The sequence below is a fragment of the Neomonachus schauinslandi genome, chromosome 10 (assembly GCF_002201575.2).
Source record: "Neomonachus schauinslandi chromosome 10, ASM220157v2, whole genome shotgun sequence".
Lineage (NCBI taxonomy): Eukaryota > Metazoa > Chordata > Mammalia > Carnivora > Phocidae > Neomonachus > Neomonachus schauinslandi.
In genome coordinates, this window is record NC_058412.1 from 95,406,238 (window position 1) to 95,417,703 (window position 11,466).

The window sequence follows — 11,466 nt, forward strand, 5'->3', positions numbered from 1 at the left end:
CTGCTGTACATTGCAGTGGTTTATTTTTTTTCTTACTGAGTTGTGTTCTGTTGTGTGAACATACGCATGTTATTTATATAGCCTCCTGCTGGTGGGAGTTTGGTTCCAGTTTGGGGCTATTGTGAACAGTGCTGCTATGAATATTCCTGCACACGCCTTCAGGTGCTCAGAGGCGATGGAAGCACTCATTTCTGCGGGACATTTCCCCAGCTATAGAGTTTTCAGGTAGCATTTTTAGGAAGTCCCCTTGCACCTGCCCCCCATCCTTCAGCAAAGGGAAAAATTTTAAGGGCCGTGGGAGGAGGCACTTCCTTGCACTGAATGTACTCCCACAGATGGACGGTTACCCGACATCAGGGCTTTTTTCTGTCCAGTGAGCTTGGATGCTTCCCCCCAATGAACAAAGTGAGGCAGGTTTTCTTATTTCCATGCATCTCCAAGAGCTCCCACCTTACATCCCTTTTCTCCCAGTGGATTATTTTGTAGGATGAGTGACCTGAAGACCCCACACTGGGAAAGTCTGTGTAAAGGGATATTCAGGATGAAGTATTCTTGGAATATTTATTCTTGTTTTGGTCCCCAGAGCTTGTTTTCTCCAAATCTGGGCCTGAGGCAGAGGTCAGTCCCAGGGGGGCATCTGTCTCTCTTGGGACGGCCCCAGGGGAGTACCAGTCACAGCCCTCCATCCTCTCTGGCTGTTGGTTCCACCCAACTCTGAGTATAGGGATTGACTTGTCCATTTCCATTCCAGTAATATGTATATAAACCAGGAAAGGATAGAACCAGGCTTCTGGGAAGTTCCCAGGTGCTCCAGGGCACACAGACCTTCACACAGATGAGGGAGGGCTTCGTCCCCTCTCAAGTCAGGTAGGGTCTTTGCACCTGCTGCCCCCTCTGGCTTTCCCCCCAGATACTGTAGAGCCCATTCTCTCCCCTTCTCAGGGCTTGACCTCAGTGAGGACTTCTCTGAAACCCTAAAATTGCAACCACCCACTTCCTATCCACTTTGTTGCTATTCCCCCTCCTAGGCACACTGCTTCTGTTACTTATTCAACTTGTGGATCATCTTTCCCCCTCCTCCTTGGTTAGAATGCAAGCCCTGTGAGGGCAGGGATTTTTATCTGCTTGCTCTGCTGTAACCCCAGAGCCTAGGACACTGTTTGGCACACCAGAGGTGCTCAGCGAATGGGTCCTGAATGAGTGAAGGCGTGTCTTCTGTGTTCCTGTTAGAATTCTTCTGATTTTTATTGCTTCTGCCTGGAGGAGGCAGTTAGCAGTCTTATTTAGAGAGGCGGGGGCCACACATAGGACCACACTGGCTTTATTCAAGAGAGACCAATTGGTTATTTCCTTTGAGCCAGACACTGGGCTGGAAGCCGACATAAGATTCTGAAACCCATCATGAGACTGCACACCATGGTTAGTGGATTCAGACTAGGGAACAGGGCTCCTTTCTCTTGGTTTTTATTGATTTTGCATTATGTGTGTGTGTGTGAGTGTGTACACAGACATGCACATATATACATGTATCATGCAAAGTGAAGTTTCTTTTTCACCTCTGTCCCCTGTGTTCCACTTCTCCCCAGAGGCAACCCCTGCTGACTGGTTCTTGTTTATCCTTCCAGAGACGTTGCATGCATTTATAAGCATTTTTTTTCTTTTTTTCAGAAGTGGTAGTACACGGCGCACACTCTTCTTTCACTTAACAATATGTCTTGGAGGTACTTCCAGCTCAGAGCATTAAGCTCCCTCTGAAAAGGCCACAGAGTATTCTATTAGGTGGAGAGAACATAATGGAATTAACCCCCCCCGCACCCATAGACACAAAGGTCGGTTCCAGTCTTTGCCTATCACAAGCAATGGCATCCGTGTATGCCTTGTGCGGAGAGATAGAGGGAAGGAAGGCAGGAAAGAAGAAAGGGACAGAGGGAGGGAGGAGAGAGGGAGGGAGGGAAGAAGGGAGGGAGGGAGGGAAGAAAAGAAGAAAGGAAAAGTCATCCACCTAAATGGCTACAGAATGTATTTGACAAATACTTATTGGTGCGTATTTTAAGCTTCAGACATATTGTTAAACCCTACGACTCTCTTGCCCTTGGAGCCAGTCTGACAATGAATCTCAACGCCCTGCCATTTTTACTTTCCCATAGAAATCCCCCTGGCTTCTCAGAGGGTGGGTAGGGAGAAGGGAGAACAGGGAAGATGGCTCTGCCGCACTTTGAACTTCACATTGCAGCTGGGTTTTCCTTGGAGGCACTGGGCACTCACAAATATGCATTTGGGCCGCGGGAGGGTTGTGAGTTTGTCCTGGTATATTTAGAATGAGCCCTTTAGTGGTGCCCTGGGCCAGAGAGTAAATAGCTGCTTGCATGGGCATTTAAAGAGAGCGGAGAAAGAGGCTGGAATTGCAGAGCTCGGGGAATGCTGTACTTGAGAGCTTTTCTGAAATGACATGCTATTTGACCCAATATTTTCCCGAACGCAGAGGCCACTTTGATCTCTGAGGCAAGGCGTCCTTGCACAATGACTGGTTCGTGGGGGTGCTCAGTGCTCTGAGGAACTGGCCCGGCAGGGCTAGAGGCTGATAAACTGGGAGGACTGGCCTGGGAGTTGGTGGAACGTGTCTTGGATTGAATTCTCCCGCACCAGACAAGGATTGAGTGCAAGCAGATGATTTGCAAGATGATTCCTGGAAGTGGGAGGAGGGGAGTGGGAAAGGAAGAGAGAGGCATGGGAAGGAAGCCCAGTCAGGGTGTACTTGGGCAGGTACAACTGGGGATCCAGCCACCTGAGGACCCAGAAACAGGCACAGAATGTGCTGCTGAGTTGCCCACCTGAGGGCGAGAAAGCTGGGGTATTTATTCCACCAACATCTGTCCATCACTATCCCCAGTGTCCCCAGTGTCCCCAGTGTCCACCATCATCAGTCCCCAGCCTGCTGTGCATGAGGCTATGTTGAAAAGCTGTTGGGTTGGCCTCCAAGAGATTTTTATGGAAATCCTCCCGATTGATAAGTATTGGCAAAGGATACCCACATCTTTTAAATAAATGCTACAAGAGCCAAACAAAACAAGTTGAACTCCTAGATGCGGCTTGTGGACCTCCAGATTGTCACCGCTGTTGGGAGGAGGGCAGGACTCCACTGCTCTCCCTCCAAGGTACCGCCTCCTGGTATCCAGGCTGGGAGAGAGACCTCCGGACACACTGGAGTCAGAAGAACCAGAGAGTTCTGAGTGGCCGGTGGTTTTCCCCATGGCTTCTAACTTGTAGTTATTCATCTGTCCCTCTCCACCCCTGTTTGAAAAAATTCTAATGAATCAAACTGAACTAGAACAAGATCTATATATTTGAGACTTACAGGCCTGGGACAAAGTTGGAGCATTCTTTGGATTGAACTCAAATATCCTTTTGTGCGAGCCTCTGATTGAACGAAGTGGCAAGAATGACCTTGTAAGCAGCTGAGACAGTAGTTGTTTATAGGTTGTAATTGAGGTACCATCAACAGCTCCCTGCCCCCAAAAACTTCACCCCCACCTCCCCACTGGGGAAATAATGCACAAGACGCCACCATCATGGCACCCTTCTTCAGTCTATGGCCTAGTGAAAAATTCCACCAAGTCAGAGCAAGCCGACAATTTAGACCGTCCTCAGTTACCTACACCTCAGTTTAAATGAGTTTTCCTGATTGAAATGGTATTTCTTTTTATTAACATCTTTACAGATGAATTTTATGATGTGTGGGATTTGTTTCCAAGTCATACAGGAGGAAGAGAATGGGTCAGGTGTAGACGCAACAAGATTGGTCATGAGCTGATCATAATTGAAGTCGGGTCACAATGGTCATATACTACTTTGGCATATGTTTAACATTTCTAATAATGAAATTTGGGGGGAACCTTTAAAAGTTATTGTATTGGGGCACCTGGGTGGCTCAGTCGTTAAGCGTCTGCCTTTGGCTCAGGTCATGATCCCAGGGTCCTGGGATCGAGCCCTGCATCGGGCTCCTTGCTCCGCGGGAGGCCTGCTTCTCCCTCTCCCACTCCCCCTGCTTGTGTTCCCTCTCTCGCTATCTCTCTCTGTCAGATAAATAAATAAAAAAAAATCTTAAAAAAAAAGTTATTGTATTGTTAGGGAGCAGATTAAATGTGAACACTGTAGAGTAAGAGCAGAACCAGATGATGTGCTGAAAGTATACAACCCCTCAGAGTAGATCTTATGAATGAAGTCAGCTAACAGCCCTCCCTGACATTTCATTCTGGAGCCTAAAGTAACATTAACTTTGATTTCGGAAGTAGCTCTAACTTCTAAAAGAGAATTTAGATTTCTGTATTGGATTCTAATAAAATATTCTTGAGTGACTGTTGGTGAAACCTCACCTCAAAGAAAATTTGGATGTGATTCTAGAATCCCTCGGGAAACACAACGTCCTCTAAGGCTGTGGGGTGTTGCAGCCAGCTCACGTCAGCACTCGAGAGCTGATTGTGTGCATCCCTTCCCAGTTCTATTTTCGGAGGCTTCAGTTTGGAAGGTGGAAATTGGCTATATAGGGAGAATTTATACCATGGTGGTTGGCAAATGCTACAAATTGGGACCTTTCTATTTGGAGAGCTGGGCTGCTAGATGTGTATCAATACACCAGTCTGCTGCATCTCCTTCCCTGTCAACTTTCCCTTTGCCTAAGCTCTGAGAAGTGTTGACATCAATCTATCTCCAGAAAGTGTCCACAGACATCTAAGATGGTAGCAGACTGTCTTCATTTAATAAGCTGTTGTGTTCAAATGAGCCCAGCCCATGGTAGATACCTACTTTATGTCAACACACTTCTGTTGAGCAGGACCAGAGAACTGGGGCAGACTCTGAAGGGAGGTGATGTATTTGAAAAGGATGGTGATTAGTTTCATCTGGAGTGCTGTATTGTGAAGGATTCTGAGGCCAGCCTGAGCCCAACGGGAATAACAGTCATCTATTGACATTTGCCACCCTTGACCTACTACTATGTGCCAGGTCCTCAGCTAGATTTTTGCTCTCAAGTAGCTTAAAATCTTGTGACCAGTAAATATTTGCTCCTGTGTGCATTTGTTTGTTCATCTGTCCATCCATCCATCCATCCATCCCTCCACCCATTCTTCTCAGGCTACCTAGAATGAGTTTATCAGCGGCTTTCCTCAGTATAGGCATTTGAAGCAACCAGATATAATTTTAAAATCTGCTTTTTGGGGTTGTTCACCATCTACTTCTCCTTTTTCTGTAAATAACACCCACTTTTCTTTGGGGGACCCTCTCCTTGCCCCCCCTCTGACTCCAGGGTGGCCAATCAGCACATCAGTGCTCTTAGCCACAATGACTGGTTCAAGTTGAACACCTGACCCAGGTTTGTCTCAGGAAAGCCAACCCTGAAAACTACATTGGTAAAGAGGCCCTCTTTTTTGGCTGAGATTAATAAACAGGATATACGCTTGTTCTATTGGTGGCCATGTTTTTCTCTCACATGGAGAGAGCTAGCTTGAAAGTGTAGCCAACAGAGAGAAAAGCAAAGATGAAAAATGAAGAGAGTAGGAGCCTTATAATATTTTTGAGCACCTGGAGCCTGCTATTCCTGTAGCCAATATCTCTAGACTTCTCAGGTGCATAGATCAATGAATTTGTTGTTGCTATTAAAACTAGTTGGAATTGGATTTCTGTATCTATTTCAAAGAGTCCTAGTGATACCCTTCATTGACACCTCCAGAGGACCTAAAGCCATGTAGAGTCATCACCCTGCCTAGTGAGTAATAAAGGTGATTCATTTCCAATTAGCTTGCTCTCCAGATAGTAGAACAATTCTCACCAGTCCCTATAGGAAGCCCATGCATTGTGGCATTTCCTGGCTCTGATTTTTATAAGTGGAGGAGGCCTGCCATGCCCCATACTCAATGCTAGCCAAGTATGGGTGCAACACTAACAGTAAGCACTAGCTGCCCAAAGTTGCCAAGTAAGTGAGCTTCCCACTCTGCAGCTTGTGTCCCTGGGGTAGAGTGTGAACAAGGCTTGAGAAAGCTCTGGGTGTTTGCTACTGGGGTTCCAACCCCAGAGAGAGCCCAGGGAGGAGCCAAGGAGATGGGGTGTTTGGGAAGCTGAACAGGGGCCATAAATAAATGTGCAAAAACAACATGATTTCAAGTGACTTCAGGCTGGGAGGGAAGGCCAGTTGTCCCCAGCAGGTCTATCTGTTTTCTCTCTGACAGTTCCCATACCAGCTTCATTAGCCCTGGGGCTGCAGGATGCACCGTTCAAAGAGTTCTGGAGAGGGGACAGGGCCCTGAGCTGAGAGAGACTCTGCTAGGCTAAGTTGGAATCTCTGGGTTCAAGGACTGATTCTGTGCTCTGCTGTATGGCTTTGGGCAGCGAGCTCACGGTGTCCTTCTCATTGAAGTGGGATGGTGTCTTCCTCATTCCCATTGCTACCAGTCACACCTGCAGCTTGTCCTTGCTTACCTGGATCATTCCATCACTCACTAACTGGTCTCACCTCCACTCTAACCCCTTACAGCTCTTCGCTCCACAGCAGCTGACCTGCTCTTTTATACATATACTGCAGGTTGTGCAGGCTCCCATTTGAAGCCCTTCATCCAACTCTCAAACAACTTTGAAGAACTCTTTGATAGGACCTACTAAGGGCATAATAGACCTACCCCGTGACCCAGCAGTTCCACTCCTGAGCATACACTCAACAGAGATGGGCACCCAGGACCAACGCAAAACTTAAGAGTACTCATAGCTGCTTCCTTCATAAGAGCCCCCAGTTGGAACAACCCAACTGTCTATCCACAAGAGAATGGATAAACATATTACGGTACATTTACATGTAGAATACTACATAGCAATGAACAAGTATGACCTGCCACTACATGTGGCCAAATGGGGGCATCTCACAGATAGAATATTGAGTGAAGGAAGTCAGACATAAATGAGTACATAGCCATATGGTGCTATTTACTTGAAGATCAGAATCAGGCAAAACAGTCTTTGGTGATGTAAGTCAGAACAGTGGTTATCTTTGAAGGGGGGCTATTGAGTGAGAAGGGGCACAATGGAGCTCTCTAGGATGCTGGAAATATTCTATGTCTTGCACTGGTGGTGTTTTCATGAATGTATGCATTTGTAAGATTTATCGACCTATACACTTAAGTAGTGCATTTTATTGTGTGTCAATTATACTTCATTATGGAAGAAATAAAAATCCTTCCGGTGGGTCCCATGACCCTGAGAATAAAGCCTTCATTTCTTGGCATGGTCTGCCTTGCTCATTTCCCTCTGCTCCAGGCATATTGACCTTCTTTCTGTAAACTCCTTCCTGCCTCCTCCCACAATGCTCTTCCCTAGGTCTTTGTATAGCTGGGACCCACAGGGCACCTCCTCTCCCCCAAGTAGCTCCTACCCCAGTTAATACAATCAGTTTTACCATTCGAACCAGGTGAACAGGAGCTCTGCCTTCAGCCTGGCTCTTACCCTCCGCTATCCATGCCCCTCCCCACAGGGCAAGGAGTGGACAGGGCCAAGGGAAGGTACTCATCCAGAGTCCAGGGATGTATACAACTCTACACAGACAGCTCCCCTCCCTGCTGACACAGCTACACAGGGCTCTCTTCTCTGGGTGTCTTCTCCTGCACCTGTCGAGAGGAGGGGGTGGAAGGTGGGTGTGCACCTGGGTTATTTACATGTGTGAAGGCCACTTCAGAAGCAGGATAGAGGGACGCCTGGGTGGCTCAGTCAGTTAAGAGTCTGACTTTTGAGTTCGGCTCAGGTCATGATCTAAGTTAGGTCATGGGATCGGGCCCCACATAGGGCCCTGTGTCGAGTTCTGTGCTCAGTGGAGAGTCTGCTTGAGATTCTCTCTCTCCCTCTGCCCCGCCCCCCTGCTCATGCTTTCTCTCTCTCTCAAATAAATAAATAAATCTTTTTTTAAAAAAAGAAGCAGGATGGAGCAGGAAGAGAAAGAAGTGGACTTTAGGCCGATGGCCTCCACTTGAACTCTTATCTGGAGCCCATGAATATTAGGGGTTGGTCTGCTCTCTCTTGTCATAAATCATCTTGTTTATTTTATATTTGTTTTTCATCTGTCGGGCTGTGGGGACAGGAGTGGTTGCCAGCATCTAGTATAGTGCCTGACACATAGTAGGTGCTCAATAAACACTTGCTGACTATGTCAATGAAAACTGCCCCACCAACTTACTGGCTTCTCTCAAGGCTGTAAGGAAAACAGTGGGTCACAGGGGGCTGAGATGAACTAGTCTGAAGGGTGCCATGGGTCTTGGAGCATGGTGGCCCTGGCAGGCAGATGAGAGCCGGCCCTGCCTCAGCTCTGCTTTAAGGGGGCTCACGTCCTCTTCCAGGGGAGACAGGGCTCACCCACCACTGACTGGGCTGCACCGAGCTTTGACTGAGCGTGTGCTTTGGCTAGACTGGAAGCTGGGGGATTGCGTTCTGGGGGCAAGAGTGGTATCCCAGCCCATGTGATCAGCCCCACTTAGTTATCCAGGGTTAAGATAGGTGTGGGAGGTAGGCCAGCTTTGAGGGCTGTCCCCTCACAGGGGGGCATTCTGCAGGCTTGCAGGCCATCTCTCCTCCTCTCTCATACCTCCTCACCGCTCCTAAAGTCCAAGGGGCCAGGAGGGCTTGCTTTTGGCTTTTGAGTTATTTCAAAATAACAGATACATAGAACCATGCATGTGGCATAAATGTGCAGCTTGTCACATTTTCACAAACTGAACACCTCCAGATCAAAAGCCTCTACAATACCAGTCCCAGAGCCCCTGCATGCCCTTCTAGCCTGTACCTTACTAGGCAGCCACCATCATTGGACAGCAGAGATTCACTTTGCCTTTTTGTGCTTATATACTTGGAATCATCCCACATGTGCTTTGTGTTTAGCTTCTTTTGCTCAACATGGTATCTATGTATCTAGTTGTAAATTGTTTATTCTAGCTGCTGTGGAATATTCCATTGGATGGCATTTATTTGTTTATCCACCTGTTTATTTATGATTAGTACTGATTATTATTTATTCAATTTACTTATCCATTTTACTGTTGATGGACATTTGGGTAGCTTCTAATTTGGGGTGATTACACCTCATGTCGCTGTGAACCTTCTTGAACACGGCTCTTGCTTTTCTTTTCAGAGCTGGGAGGGAACTGCAGGGCCATGGGATGAATATGTATAGTAGGTCAGCTTCCATTAATTCAGAGAAACTGGGTTGTTTTCTTGGGGGAGGGGTAACATGGTTTTCTAAGGCTTTGGTCCTTCTCTTGTGGGATGCAAGATATCTGATTTGGTTGGGCAACAGTCTCATTTTCATTTTTTAAAAAGATTTTATTTATTTGACAGAGAGAGAGAGCACGCACACAAGCAGGGGGAGCAGCAGAGGGAGAGGGAGAAGCAGGCTCCCCGACGAGCAGGGAGTCGCACGCGGGGCTCAATCCCAGGACCCTGGGATCATGATCTGAGCTGGAGACAGACACTTAACTGACTGAGCCACCCAGTTGCTCCAGTCTCATTTTCATTTTAAAGGAAGCTGTCACCTACCCCCCACACCATGACCTCCAAAGAAACTCCCAGAGCCTAGATCCCACAGGAAGACATTCCTTCTTCCTCCCAACGCAGCCTCAGACAGCACCTGCTCCAAGGCTGGAGGGGATGGAAGTCATAGCGATAGGGGAAGAGATAGCCAAAGAAGAAGAGAGAAGGAAAGGGGAGGGAGGGAGGGTTGGAGAGAGAGAGAGAGTAGAGAATCAGCTGCAAAACACAAAGGCACAAAACCTAGGGGCTATGAAGTGAAACCAAATAGCTCTGGAATTCTATAGCTTCAAACTGGTGACAATTGTGTCTTTCTACCAAATTGTTATGAGATGTGGCTTCAGTTTGAAAGCTTACAAAATGGTGCCAGAGAAATGAGATAAGCAGGGTCCCATGGCCGTCTCCAGAGGCAGCAGGAGCTTTGGTGGAGGAGGGAGGCCTTCTGTGGACTAATCAGGACCTTCCCACCACCTGCAGTGACCCTATGGTAGCAGAAGCCTCCCAGTGCTGCAGGGCCGGTGGGGGAAGAGTGTGGAGTACTTCTCCAGGATGCAACAGCAGGGCCCTCCCCCTCCTCTCTCTGTGCCAGTCTCGCCCTGGTCTGGACACATTCCCAGATGCGAGGCTCTTCAGAGCAGGAAGGACCATGAAAGGTAGGTGAGTGAGGCACTTGCCTTGGGTGCAACATTTAAGGGAGTACCAAGAAACTCAGTAATTAGGATAAAAAATATTTTAACATGTTATTTTTAAAAATCAAAAGTAACTCCAAAATCCATGATGAACAAAATGTCAAAATTTCAAAGGAAGACAGGACCTAATCCTGCCCTTGCCTGACCCTGTCTCACTCACCTGTCCCTAGTCCCTGCCTTGGTTCCAATAAAACCTCATTTACAAAACCAGGCACCTGGCCTGCAGACCACAGCTTGCCAATTTTCTTTTAAAAAACTATTGGGTGAGGCTGACCATCTTCTTTCATGAATCCATTAGCCTGCTGCATCTCTGGGAGTGACAAGACACAAGGACTCCAAGTGTTGTGGACATTGAGATTAGCGGACAGGAAACAGAGGACCATAAGACAGGTGACTGCCTGCACAGGCAGGGGAGGGGTGGCAAGATAACCAACAGCCCGCCAAAACATACACATCCCTCATTTTACTGTGCTTCGCAGATACTGTTTTTTACAAATTCAAGGTCTGTGGCAAGTATAAATAGAACTTTGATATATACTGGGAAACCCCAAAATTCATTTGACTCACTTCATTGTCACATTCATTTTATTGCGGTGATCTGGAACCAAACCAGCACTATCTCTGAGGTATGCCTGTACGTTCTTCCTTACATAGTATAAAGTTGTGGCTGAGAAACAGTTATCCAGCCAGGAACTACATTTTCCATCATCCCTTATACTCTGGAAGGGTCATGTGACCAGTTCTCACCAATGAGAATGTGAATAGACATGAGATGGTTAAAAAGTGGGTGTGTCTTCCCCATTCTATCATTTCCCATCTTTCTGGCTGAATGCAGAGGACTCTGAGGCAGGGAAAGGTGGAGCCACAAGATGGAAGGAGGATTTAGATTCCTGAATTAACATGTGGAAGGCAACCTCAACTTCAAATACATATATTGCACTTTTAAGTGAGCCAGAAAAAACTTGTATTGTATAACCCACTATGATGCAGGTGTTTGTTACAGCAGCCAGCATTACCCTAAGTCATAGAGTAAGTCATCAAAAGTTAGAGTAACCCCAGGAAGGAGGTCACACAGGAGGCCAACCTGACTAGGCTCCCAAGCTTGGGTGGCATTTGGGTTGGAGTCCAGCAGACATTCCAGGTTGGGAGGTGAGAAAAGCAAAGGAAAGCATGAACTTCGTGTGCCTTCCAATGGTCTAATTTGAACTCCCAAAACTGGCAGTAA